This window comes from Lepidochelys olivacea (assembly GCF_965140295.1).
Source record: "Lepidochelys olivacea isolate rLepOli2 genome assembly, chromosome: 14".
NCBI lineage: Eukaryota > Metazoa > Chordata > Testudines > Cheloniidae > Lepidochelys > Lepidochelys olivacea.
Window position 1 is genome coordinate 802,304 of NC_140424.1, and position 14,464 is coordinate 816,767.

Here is a 14,464-nt window from a genome sequence, read left to right on the forward strand (position 1 = left end):
AGAGTAGTAGCCGTGTTAGTCTGTATTCACAAAAAGAAAAGGAGTACTTGTGGCACCTTAGAGACTAACCAATTTATGTGAGCATAAGCTTTCGTGAGCTACAGCTCACTTCATCAGATGCAGCTTCTCCCTTAACACTGTCCCCTTCACTGCTATTGCAAAGGTTTGTATGTAAAGAAAACCTGCCCCTTGCAATCAGCTCCTGCCTTTCCTGTGGCCTCCACTAAGAGGCAGCAGTGGGAGGGGGGAGAATGTGTTAAAATGGGACTATGTTCATACATGGTGCTTTCCAGGCAACCAAGGGGAGGAAGCCTGTGCCCTGAGGAATTAGATATCGAAGAGCCAGATGCAAGTGTCAGAGCAAAGTGCATCGCAGCAAAGGATAGTGAAGAAGGGAGCTAGTGGGAGGCATTAAGGAATCTGGTTGTGGGTGTATCTGGGAGGCTGGAGGAAACGTACCGACTATAGGCAGAGTTAAGTGCACAGCACCTTGAAGGTGAGGACCAGGAGCTTGGAACGATGCGATGGGAGTGGGTTGGGGTTCGTGGAGCAGCACAGCAATCTTAGTCAAAAGATTTTTTGCAGAGAAGCAGATTGTGATGGGGGGAAGCTGCAGGGAAATTAACTTACTTGTGACAGAGCCACCCCGTTTTCTGCCCTTCATCTTAAGTGCTGCCCTAGGACATGTCTACATGAGCTCTTACTGTGTGGCAAGCTGGGGTGCAGGTCCATCTCTATTGCTCTGGCTGTCCTAATTTCCCCTGCTCACCCAGGCTGCTTCCTGGTCTTGCTGGATGAGGTGCCTTCCCTATTGGGTGGTGAGCCCTGACTTAATCTGTCACTAGTGCAGAGGGTTACTGCAGAACTGAAATTGGCCTGGAGAGGCGGATGCCCAGTATCCAGTCAGTTACAGTGGCCGGCACCAGTGCAATAAACTGACCCATAGCTGGTCCTTAAAGAACTAACTACCTGGAGGCAGTTGGTGGTAGGGTGAAATCCTGTCTGATTCAATCTTAGTGTCCTGCTGCTCACTAGACAGCCACCAGGTGGTGCTAGAAAGCAAGGTTCTTCCTCCCCTGGCTCAGGACTGCTGCTGGCCCGAGGAGCGAGTGGCCTAAGTCTTCCCTGACCATTTTGAACCTGAGTAAGTGGGTCCCTCAGTCTGCTGCTGGATCTTGGTCTGAGCCCACGTGGGCATGTGATTTCTATGCAGAGAAGATCCCAGTCTCCCAGGAGCCTGGCTTTTCAAACTGCGGCTGAATGTGTATACCAGTGTAATAGGGTGTCTGCTGATTAGGCTGTTTGCATCACAATGAGCCATGGTGCAGCTGAACAATTGCTCAGTCCCTCTGAAGGAACAGTTGCGGGCCTGAAGAAGAGATCTGTGTAAGCTCAAATGCTTCTCTCTCTAACAGGAATTGGTCCACTAAAAGATACGACCTCACCCCCCTGTGTGCTCAGCCGCCAGAAAGCAAAACTGCAGCCCCTGCCACAAGCTAGGGGTGAGCGGGTATCTGCTGGAGTGGCAGCCTTGGCAGGGCAGTAGCTGGAGGTGTGGGATGGGGGTTAGAACGCTCCGGGGGAGAGAACCAGCTCCTGGGAGCAGGGTAGGTCTGTTGAGGTGCTGGGTTGTAGAAGCCGGTCGGCATTGTGAAGTGCCTGTGCCACTGAGTTGGCATTCAGGAGCCCTGCATTCTAGTCCCAGCTCTGCCACTGACTTCCTCCGTTGATGAAGGTGAGCTGCTAGGTGCCCTTTTCTCTGAACAGAAGATTGGCCACAGTGGGTCAGAACAAAGGTCCATCCAGCCCAGTATCCTGTCTGTTGTCAGTGGCCAATGCCAGGTACTTCAGAGGGAATGAACAGAACAGGCAATCATCAAGTGATCCGTCCCCTATCGTCCACTCCTAGCTTCTGGCAAACGAGGCTAGGGACAGCATCCCTGCCCATCCTGGCTAATAGCCATTGATGGACCTTCCCCCATGAATTTATCTAGTTCTTTTTTGAACCCTGTTATAATCTTGGCCTTCACAACATCCTCTGGCAAAGAGTTCCACAGGTTGACTGCGTTGTGTGAAGAAATACTTCCTTCTGTTTGTTTTAAACCCTGTTGCTTGTTAGTTTAATTTGGTGACCCCTAGTTCTTGTGTTATGAGTAAATAACACTTCCTTCTTTACTTTCTCCATATCCATCATGATTTTATAGACCTCAATCATATCCCCCCTTAGTCTCCTCTTTTCCAAGCTGAAAAGTCCCACTCTTTTTAATCTTTCCTCCTATAGACGCTGTTCCATACCCCATATCATTTTTGTTGCCCTTTTCTGTATCTTTTCCAATTCCAACATACCTTTTTTGAGATGGGGCAACCAGATCTGAATACAGTATTCAGGATGTACCATGGATTTATATAGAGCAATATATTTTCTGTCTTATTTATCCCTTTCTTAATGATTCCCAACATTGTTAGCTTTTTTGACTGCCACTGCACATTGAGTGGATATTTTCAGAGAACTATCCACAGTGACTCCAAGATCTTGAGTGTTAACAGCTAATTTAGACCCCATCATTTTATATGTGCATTACTTTGCATTTATCAACATTGAATTTCATTTGCCAGTTTGTTGCCCAGTCACCCAGTTTTGTGAGATCTCTTTGTAGCTCTTCACAGTCTGCTTTGGACTTAACTGTCTTGAGTAGTTTTGTATGATCTGAAAATTTTGCCACCTCACTGTTTATCCCTTTTTCCAGATCATTTATGAATATATTGAATACTACTGGGCCAAGTACAGATTCCTGGAGGAAACCACTATTTACCTCTCTCCATTCTGAAAACTGACCATTTATTTCTACCCTTTGTTTCCTATCTTTTATCCAGTTACTGATCCATGAGAGGACCTTCCCTCTTATCCCGTGACTGCTTACTTTGCTTAAGAGCCTTTGGTGAGGGACCTTGTCAAAGACTTTCTGAAAATCCTAAGTACACTATAAACACTATCGCCTTGTCCACATGCTTGTTGACCACCCCTCAAAGAATTCTGGTAGATCAGTGAGGCATGATTTCCCTTTACAAAAACCTTGTTGACTCTTCCCCCAACAAATCATGTTCATCTATATTTCTCATAATTCTGTTTCAACCAGTTTGCCTGGTACTGAAGTTAGGCTTACCGGCCTGTAATTGCTAGGATCGCCTCTGGAACCTTTTTAAAAAAATTGGCATCACATTAGCTATCCTCCAGAATCATGTGGTATGATTTAAATGATAGGTTATATACCACAGTTAGAAAAGGAGTACTTGTGGCACCTTAGAGACTAACCAATTTATTAGAGCATAAGCTTTCGTGAGCTACAGCTCACTTCCTCAGATGCATATCGTGGAAACTGCATATCGTGGCAGTTTCCACGATATGCATCTGAGGAAGTGAGCTGTAGCTCACGAAAGCTTATGCTCTAATAAATTGGTTAGTCTCTAAGGTGCCACAAGTACTCCTTTTCTTTTTGCGAATACAGACTAACACGGCTGTTACTCTGATACCACAGTTAGTAGTTCTGCAACTTCACATTTGAGTTCCTTCAGAACTCTTGGGTGAATCCCATCTGGTCCTGGTGACTTATTGCTGTTTAATTTATCAATTTGTTCCAAAACCTCTTAATGCCACCTCAATCTGGGACAGTTCCTCAGATCTGTCACCAAAAAAGAATGGCTCAGGTTTGGGAATCTCCCTCACATCCTCAGCCCATGAAGACCAATACAAAGAATTCATTTCGTTTCTCTGCAATGGCCTTATCCTCCTTGAGTGCTCCTTTAGCATCCCGTTTGTCCAGTGACTCCATTAGTTGTTTAACAGTCTTCCCGCTTCTGATGGACTTAAAATTTGTTTTGCTGTTTGAGTCTTTGGCTATCTGTTTTTCAAACTCTTTTTTTGGCCTTCCTAATTATATTTTTACATTTCACCTGCCAGAGTTTATGCTCCTATTTTCCTCACTAGGATTTAACTTCCACTTTAAAGGATGCCTTTTTGCCTCTCCCTGCTTCTTTTACTTTGTCATTTAGCCACGGTGGCATTTTTTTGGTTCTTTACTATGTTTTGTAATTTGAGGTATACATTTAAGTTGAGCCTCTGTTATGGTGTCTTTAAAAAGTTTCCATGCTGCTTGCAGGGATTTCACTTTTGGCGCTGTATCTTTTAATTTCTGTTTAACTCACTTCCTCATTTTTGTGTAGTTCCCCTTTCTGAAATTAAATCTTACTGTGGTGGGCTGCTGTGGTGTTTTCCCCACCACAGGGATGTTAAATTTAATTATATTGTGCTCACTATTACCAAGTGGTTCAGCTATATTCACCTCTTGGACCAGATCTTTTGTGCCACTTAAGACTAAATTAAGACTTGCCTTTCCTCTTGTGGCTTGTTCTAGTCAGTCACTTGGTTTCACAGCTGGCTGAAAATGGATGGAGAGCTGATACCAGAGGTCTTGAGTGGGAGCACCACAGTTCCCCACAGCACATGCAACATCTTGAGCAGCAGATCTGTTCCCTCTAGCACAGTGGTTCTCAGCCAGGGGTACTCAGAGGTCTTCCAGGGGGTACATCAACTCATCTAGATATTTGCCTAGTTTTACAGCAGGCTACGTAAAAAACACTAGTGAAGTCAGTACAAACTAACATTTCATACAATGACTTGTTTGTGCTGTGCTATATACTATGCACTGAAATGTAAGTACAATATTTATATAGATTTATAATTATATTGTAAAAAGGAAAAAGCAAGCAAATTTTCAGTAATAGTGCGCTGTGGCACTTTTGTCTGATTTTGTAAGCAAATAGTTCTGAAGTGAGGTGAAACTTTGGAGTACACAAGACAAATCAGACTTCTGAAAGGGGTACAGTAGTCTGGAAAGATTGAGAGCCACTACTGTAGTGGACAGTCTGCTTAGGGTGGGATGGTTCCCTTCCAGACTGGAAAGTTCTTGTGGCTTGTTTCTCTCCCCCTCCCCAAGTGAAAATACTCAGATTCAAACTGACCAGTCTGTGTTCAGTGCGGCAGAGCACAGACAGAAGCTAAGTCTCCTTTTTGTGTTTAGGCTGGTGGTGGAAGAACCCTGGTTTGCAACCAGTGCTTGAGATCACTGTCCTTCGTGCTTAGTGGGAAAAGCACCAGGTCCTTTGGAGAGCAACCATGTCTCTCATAAGGAGGGCAGCACGTTCGTGGTCTTTGCTTAGCTATTGACACTGACCTGTCCTCCGTCTTCTATTCTGGATATGGCTGGGGTGAGAGAAATCTGGAGTGTCCTTAAACGGCCGTGATGAATCCTAGAGGGACTAACCTAAGCTAGGTATATGGGCCACATGAAGGGAGATGAAATTCTATGTTGGCAAATGTAAGGTGATGCTCTTTGGACAAATAGTGTGAATTACTCCAACCCATTGCTGAATTCTAAATTAACTCTAGAAACTTCAGCTCACCATGCAGCATAGTCAAAGATAGCAAACAAAGCATGAGGATGGATAAGGCATGGGATGGAAAAATACTGCAAATGCTGCCCAATAAATTTGATGACATACCCTCCCTGAGGATATTGCATTAGAGGGTGGTTGCAACTTTAGCGGTGGAGGCCAGAGATGGCTGACTCTACTGATTAGCAGCCTGGAGCCACTGGAAAGATTGGGACTGACTAGAGCATGTGTGATACTGAATGGCACAGAGGTGGGAAACTTGCCCTTTTTCAGAAGCCTGAGGAGGTGAGTGAGAAGAGGATGCCAACAGGACCAGGGAAAGGCACAATCTATGGATGGTTCAGCAAAGCACCTACAAATCAGCCGGGAAGCATTATGCTCCCTTCGTAATTGGTCTTCCTGTGGCTGGGCTAGTTGTGAAAGGCTGGTGCCTGGCTCCTCAGTCTCTAGCTCAGAGACCTGCCTCTGTTGAACCGGTCCTAGTAAATGCACTCCAGTTTTGGTGTATAAAGCAAGAGGGGTTTCTCTGCTCCTAGTGTTGCTGTTTTGATCTCGTGTGGACTGAGTCAGAGCCAGTGGCTGAGTCAGATGGAGAGGGCAGCTCATAGATGCACGATCTGAATGGACTCTGCTGTCCATGGGTGAAGAGAGGACTTTGTCCTGTGAGAGCTTCCTTGGCTGTGCTTAGCCCCATGTGCACCCTAACTGGTGGTGAGGATGCTCTTCAAGGGCCTAATTTATCCTCAGCTGTTTCTTTATGAGGTGCCTTAGGGTTCTGCTGCCCCCCGTGTAGTGAGAGAGGTGGTTGCTCCTAGCTGGGTCATGGAGCCTCTCAACCTCTCTCTCTCCAGCTGTACCATTCTCACCGGTTTCTGCCACTACCCTTCCTGTGCTGGGCACAGCACAAACCCTCAGCTCTGCTCTATCCTGTTCACATGCTTTTTATTGAAGTCCTAAACCCGTTAGCTGTGGTAAACTAAGCTCCTGGGGTGGGCCACGAGTGTGCCCTTACAGTAGGGCCTTCCCCACCTGCTCTACGCTGTTTCCAGCCTGCAGAACCAGTAATGCTTGCTTGTAGATTTCCTCTTCGCCTGCTCAAAAGAAGCTCATTTGGCTGACTAAGCTAAAGCAGTAGCAGCCGCGCTTGGTTTTCAAGAGTGAGGATGACACATTGCCCCACAACTCAGCAGTCCTTTGGCAGCAGGAAAATCCACATACCTTTTGCTTCTGCCTGAGCCCGCCTGACTTTCACAAGAGGCTTCAACCTATTCTTGTGCCCAGTGAGGATTTTTCCATTGGGCATAATGCTGGTTCAGTCAGTGTCTGTCCCTGTCTGCACTAAGTGCAGCTTCCTGAGGTCTAGCAGGACCCAAGGAAGAGCCACTACTCTCTCTGGGAAAAGCGAGTTTTTCTCAGGGCCTGGCCCATAGCTCCAAACCACTGTTCTGCATCTTGGAGCCCAGACAGGTTTGGATGTACAAAGGTATTAATTAATCTCCTCACAGCTGCTTTAAACATTACCCTGGGCCTGAGCAGACACACACTGTGTTAGCCAGGGAGTGGTGGCAGGGTGCTGGGTGCTTTGCTGATGAGGATAAAGATAAGGGTGGAAATCTGGCAAAACTCCCCTTAAAGTCAGTGGAGGCTGGATTCCACCAAAGCTCCCTACCCCAAGAAGCTTATCACACTGCTCCATTTGCCTGACTCTCTCTCTGCATTTAAAGACTCTACAGGGCCCTTTCCCTGATGCCAGGCAGGTCAGAATGAGGAGTGCTGAGCTCACACCTGATTCCAAGCTTCCTAATGCACAGCAGCTCCCCAAGCTACCTGTGGAAGTAATTTAATTATCCATAGAGTAACAGCCTAATCATCTGTGAAAGTCTTTGAATCAGGGCTGGTGGGACAGGGCCTCAGCAAGGAAGAAGTGGGAGGAAAGTTAGATAGTAAGAAAGTGGTTTAGTCGCTTAGCAGCCACTCAGCAGGGCTTGGCCCTGGAGCTGTTGCAATAGCTGCTCCAGTGACCCTGTGTGGACTGGCCATATTCTCTGGATCTAGCCAGTGCAATGGAAGGGAGATATCACACTCACTCAAGCAGAGGCTCCTCTCATCACACAGTGGGACTTAGGCTTGAATAGAGACTGGAAATGGATGTGTCATTACACAAAGTAAAACTATTTCCCCATGTTTATTCTCCTCTCTTCTCCCCTCCTCTTTATCACTACAAAAGGTTTTCTTCCCCCCTGCTGGTAATAGCTCATCTTAAGTGATCACTCTCCTTACAGTGTGTATGATAACACTAATTTTTTCATGTTCTGTGTGTATATAAATCTCCACACTATAATTTCATAAAATCATAGAATATCAGGGTTGGAAAGGACCTCAGGAGGTCATCTAGTCCAACCCCTTGCTCAAATCAGGACCAATGCATTTTCCACTGAATGCATCTGATGAAGTGAGCTGTAGCTTACAAAAGCTTATGCTCAAATAAATTGGTTAGTCTCTAAGGTGCCACAAGTACTCCTTTTCTTTTTGCGAATACAGACTAACATGGCTGTTACTCTGAAAACTGTGGGACTGGGGTGTTAATATAATCTCAAAACCTCAAACTCTCCACCAGCTGGGCCCCTGAATGCATGACCCGAGTATGAAGCTGCAGTGAGGACACCTGAAGAAACTGAACCAGGAAGGGATGGGGGTGCAGACTAGGAACTGCCCCTCCATTACCTCTCCTGGGGTCCATGTGTGCAGAGTTGGCAGCTCTGCCTTGTAGCTAGTTGTCATAGAGGGGTTTCCAGGTGGGATGTAGGTTCTTCCGCAGATTGGCTCAGTGTATAACACACTACTCTGAACTGTAAGCCATGTGTGCAGACTTCCTGTTGAGTACCTGACATAGCAATAGGCAGGCAGGGAGTGCAGTGGGGCTTGTGTGCATGTTGCTTTGCACTGTGGTTTTGCATGATTGATTCTGGTCTATAATTAAAAGCACCTTCTCTGACTCCTGTGAGATTTGCTGCAAGGGAGTGCCAGGGGGTTTCATAGCTGCACTAACTTCATTTGGGTTCTGTAATGTTTGCTGGGATTAAGGAATTTTGTACAATTTAATTCCTGGCTCTGTCTGTACTCCCCTGATGATTTCCAAAGTGCTGTAATGTACCAGGGCCTTTAAACAAATAAGGCAATGGCCTTGTCAGATGCATCATGCTTTGAGATGCGAGAAGGGTCTGTGGCTGGAGTGAAGGCATGGGCAAGGCACACAGGAGTGCAGAGCTCCTAGGCCTAAGAACATGCAGTTGCTGAAGAGGTTGATGCTTGGCACCATAAGTGTTGATTTGTTTTTGTGACTTGACTTCCCTTCCCCTTTAAGTGTGCTGGGCCTGGGGGGTGGCAGGGAGTCGTCTCGCCCTCAGGCCCAAGACTGCCAATTGACCCAGGTCGTGCCTGTCTCCAGCTGAAGAACAGGGACGGTAGCAAGTCTGCAACTACGTGCACTAAAGCAATTGGAAGCTCGAAACAATCAAGGCTAGCTGTTAGGGCTCACTCTGGTATGAAACCAAGGGGCTGTTTGTAAATCAGCTGTGCCTTAATTAAATAAAAGAGAACACAAAGCAAACCAAGGAAGATCAATTCCTGCTCTTGCTGAACAATGGTGGCAGTGTTCGCTGGCAGCATCTTCTGCATAGGTTGCACAGATAAGTGGTGCTTATCTGTGCTCCCGTTCTCCTGCTGCTCCTGTGAGCAAGGTGGGAATAAAACCCCTCTTGTTCTGTTCCATTACAGCAGTGGCAAAGCAGAGGCCTGGCTAGTTCCACCAATTGCAGCCAGCCAGCTCATGAGCTCTGGCTGGTATCACGGACTCTGAGCTTTGAGGCTGCTAACCGCTAGGGCCACGTCCACCCAGAACAAAGGAAGCAGTCCCATGTTGAAATGGTTCAGGTTTGCACAATCAGGAAACAAACTGCTGATGCTTCCACCCTCCCAGAAACTGGTTTTTCCCAAAGTGAATGTGGTAATTGCAGGGGCTGGGTGCTGGGCTTGCTAGGCTCTGCAGGGACCTGTGCCCACCCTAGTCTCCATTGCTAGAGGGTGATAGCCGTGTCATGGGGCTTCCTAGAGGGGGTGTGAAGGAGGTGTTGGGCTCTGCCTGGTTTGTTTGAGTTACACAGGATTGTATCAGTAAAGATGTTGTTGTAGCAGGGCTGCTCCTCAGTGACTGCCGGGGCCGGCCCACCTATCAAGGCTGCCAGTACAGGCATTGACCCCTCCAGGAAGCAGCTACTACTCCTGCCAAGTGCAAGGGGCTTGGCTTCTGAATAGAGTGAAACTATTAAGGGGCTGTGGTCCTGCTGTGGTGGTTAGTTCAGTCCCCCACCTCTCCCTCCATGTTGTATTTTTTTGGCTGAGGAACAAGAGGTCCGATCTTCAACTTGTTGGCATTTGTCTGTAACTTGATAGCTTTTGGATGCTGCAGCAGATCCCTTCAGAAACTCCACAAAATGTTCTAGGCATCAGTACATAAAACTCTGGCCTTTGGTGACAGCTGGAAGGGGAAATGGGAGACGCAAACTTGGCACCTTCAACCACCTCTCTGAGGGCAGTAGATTAAAGAACAGGTTGATGATAGCCCCTGACACCTTCCAGCATCACAACCCCCCCAGACTCAGTTTAAAATGTTGATTCCTTGAATGACTTACCTCACCCCCTAGTCTGGGAGATAATAGCTTTTATTGGACCAACTTCTCCCAGACAGAAAAAAGAAATAATCATAGAACTGGAAGAGACCTCGAGGGGTCATTTAGTTTAGTCCCCTGCACTCAAGGCAGGACTAAGTATTATCTAGACTATCCCTGACAGGTGTTTGTCCAACCTGCTCTTAAAAATCCCCAATGATGGAGATTCCACAACCTTCCTTGGCAATTTATTTCAGTGCTTAACCACCCTGCCAGGAAGTTTTTCCTAATGTCCAAGCTAAACTGCCCTGGCTGCAATTTAAGCCCATTGCTTCTTGTCCTGTCCTCCGAGGTTAAGGTGGAGGAGGCATGAAGGGAGAATGGAGAACCCTGACCTGGAGCATGCCCACAACCCCTGGCAAGGACAAAGAATGGAGTACCTGGTGTCAGAGGAAGAGGGAGTGCATGGTGCCCCTGGCAGCAGGGTGAAGTTGCAGGAAGTCCTTGAAATAGAGGGGGCTGGGAAGACACACAGGAGCTTGTGGGGAAAATGGAGGGCTAGAAGGAGCCTGTGTTTGAAAGAGCTCGGCCAACAGAAGCTACACTGAGTGTTCTTCTGACAGGATGCATTAATCACTATCAAAATATTTTGTTCCCCTCCACATCTTCTTGGAGCTTTCCTCTCCCTGCTGATTTACTTCTTGCCAACTGGGGGAGGGGCCCTTTCGATGGGCGCCTGAGGAGTGTCTGTTTCTGTGGCGTTGCGGGCTGGGACAGCCTGACCATTCTGTTCCACTGGGGAATTAATTACTGTCACAACTCTTCCCCCTCAGCTCCCAAACAATGAGTCTGCCCTCTAGAACCCTCCTCATGTGTCCTTAAACCTGACAACCCCTGTACACTTAGGCCAAAGGGTGCATGTTAGTCAACCTTATGTGAGAATCCTGGGTGCCACCACAGGTTTAAAAGAAAACAACAATGAAAAAGCTAAATTTTAAAATGCCCAAGCTCATAGATGGGCCTAGGTCCCCTTGCTCCCCAAGGCTGGACCTGTCTCCTCTTAGAATGGTGGTGGTAGGTCTGGCAGTGCTGGCTCACTGCCCCTCAACAGCTGGGCAGGACTTTGACCTGAACTTTTCTTCAGCCGGTGTTTAGAATGAGGTGGCACTGGGTGAGTGTCTGGGATGTGTCCCAATGGTACCAAGTCTAACCCACGCCTCCTCCCCCACAAACACACCCTGCATCTAAAGAGAAACCTGTTCGCGCAGCTAGATGGGCCAGCTTTGTGAATGCCACAGGCACAACCAACACCCTAAATAAGCATTCAGAAGGAAGGTGTAGCTGAGCCTTGGAGAAATACTGAGCTTTGTGCCCAAACCAGGCTATGTTGCCCCCTCTCCTCCTCCACTCTTCCCTTGCCCCATCCTGCCTTCTTGGGGATAGAACAGACCTGTTCTATTCATTCCTGTCCTTCCTCCTTGAATGTTCATTCCATTAAGTACACCACTTAAAAGGATAGTGTCTTGTCTATATGGCAACCCCCTTGTATGAAAGTTCTGAGCATAGGCTGGTTACTAGCAACTCCTTGGGACACTTGACCTGAGAGATGCTGGGCAAAAAAGAATCCCTTTGCTCTGTTTGTTTTTTTTGTGTGTCTCATGGCTCCTCAGGGAGAGTCAGCTCAGTCACGTCCCCTGAACCACTGGACTCAATCCTAGAGATCATCAACCCCACCAGCAGGGAGCAAAGACAAATGATTCCCAGCTACACGAGTAAAGGAGTAGGGGCTCTGTGGCTCTCAGAAACTGGAATTTTTGAAAACTGGTCAATTTAAAATTTACAGGTTGCCTTTAAGAGGCCTGGGGCTGTCACAGAAGAACTTGTTGTGGCCTGCAGAGGTCCACTGCAGTTCTTCTGAGGTAAAGCTCCTGCTTATGCCATTCCCTCAGCATTGCCAAGCCATTGGGAGTCTGCATTTGATCCATCAGCCCAGGGCACAGTTCAGCTCCACTTAGCAGCACTACAGGGGGTAACTCACCATTTCACTGCATGGCATTAAGCATCTCAGTTAGCAGTAAGCATGACACAGCGCAAGGCAGCGTGGGGACGAGGAGCAGCATTGCTGTGCACGCAAACGCCTTCCCTCCTCACCCTTATGGGACTCGTATTTACACCTCACCAATGTTGCATGAACATGGTCCCATCAAGGTAGCCTGTATTGCTACAGAAAACCCTTCCTGTTCTGGCCCAGAGGTTCAACTGAATTTCTGTTATTGCACTCAACGGTGTCATATGGAGAAATTCACTTCTTAGAAGTGGTCTAGCTGCTACTTAAGAAAACAATAATCTCAGAGAGCAGCATGCTGCTGAACAAAAAGGGAAGCAGGAAGGCAAGAAGTCAGACAGCCTGGTGAAGGGCAAGGTTCAAAAGGTTACTTGAGCCAAACAGAGATCCTTACACATTTGGAAATCTGACCCCAGTGAAACCAAAAACAGGAGGATAAATTACAGCATGGGCTGTATGAGAGGGAAATTTGGAGGGTGACAATGGAATTCCAAGAGCAAACAGCTGAAAGTATCAAAACTAACCACAATATATTCTTGATGTATCTCAGAAGTAGGAAGGCTGTAAAAGAATTGGCGGGTCCGCTGGATCCACAGGGATTAAAGGAGTAAGAACTTTGCTGAGAAGCTACATTATTTCTTTGCAGCAATCTTCCTTGCGGCAGCTGGTAGGGAAATACCATGCTGTTTTCTGTTACTGAAAATGAGGGGGTTTCAGTCTGATGTGCTCAAAGAGATGCTGGAACAAAGTGATAATTTAAAAAAATAAATCCCCAGGACCAGATGTACATCCCAGAGTTCTCAGAGAGCTGCAGTATGCAGTAGATGAACTGCCAGCAAAAATATGCAATATCTCATTAAAAACATCTACTGTACCAGAGAATTGGAGGGTAGCAAATGTTGTACCTCTATTTAAACAAAGTCTCTAGAGGTGATCTAGGGAATGACAGGCCAGGAAAGCCTTACATTCATATCTAGTAAATGGGTTGAAATGATTAAAAATAGAACACACCTGGAATATGGGTGCAATTATACAGAAAGTCAGGATAGATGACCTAATGGTCCCTTTCAGTCTTAATATCTATGAATCATATGATGGGGTCTAGCCAGCATGGTTTCTGCAGCAGAAAACCAGGTCTGGCTAATTAGAATTCTTTGAATGTGTCCAGAGTAGCAAGTAAAGGTTGACAACATTTATTTAGACTTTCAAAAGCCTTTGACAAGGTCCATCACAAGTGGCTATTAAAGAAACTAAGTCATCAAGGTGAGAGAGGCAAAGTAGCATCATAGATCAAAAACTAAGAGGAAACAAAGAGCATTAAATGGTCAATTTTAATCTTAGCAAAAAGTTAATAGCAGGATCTCAAGAATCTTTACTAGGTCCAGTGTTGTTGACTGTATTTATGTATGATCTGGAATGGGGGTGAGCCGTGAGGTAGGAAAAATTTCAACCCAGGTAAATGGGCAACATTCTGTTCAATTATGGTAAATGCGAAGTAATGCACACTGGAGGGAAAAACATTCACTACTCCAACACATTGCAGGGGTGTAAACTCAGAGCATCAGTTTACAAAAGGGACCTGGGCAGCACTGTAGGCTAAGTTAAGGCCTCTGTTCAATGTGCAGTTGCAGTCAAAATAGAAAAGGTGTTAGGCTGCAGAAGGAATGGAATAGAGATTAATATGGAAAATATTATAGTGTCATTATGTAAATCAGTGCTATGTTCTCATCTGGAATGTGTGCAGCACTGGCCATCCCATCTTAAAAAGGCTATTACAGAATTAGCTGGTTCAGAGAAAAGTGGCGCAATTCCCTTTGGTTGAAGGTATACATCCACAGTTACTCCATTAGATCCATAGCTTAGGAGTATTCTTGGATTCCTTGCTGATGCTGAGATCTCACAGTAACAGCCATGAGTAATGCCTTCTGCCATCTTGGGTTGGCAAGGAGGCTCTGTCCCATCCTAGCGGACAATGACCTGGCTTCAGTTATTCACGTCTTTGTGACCTCTTGGCTGAATTACAGTGATGTGATATACCAGAACATGAAGCCTTCAGCATTTAGGAAATTCCAACCTGTACAGAAACTACTGCGTATCTCCTCAGCACCACAGACTATACAGCAAACACACCAGACCTGTCCTCGGCTTTCTACACTGGCTTCCCAGAGAATTTCAAATCAAATTCAAGGTCTTGGTCCTGATCTCCAAGGTATGCAGTAGTATTCAGGATATCTCAAAGATTTCCTGAGCTCTGGAACAAAGACCAGAGTCAACAACTCTG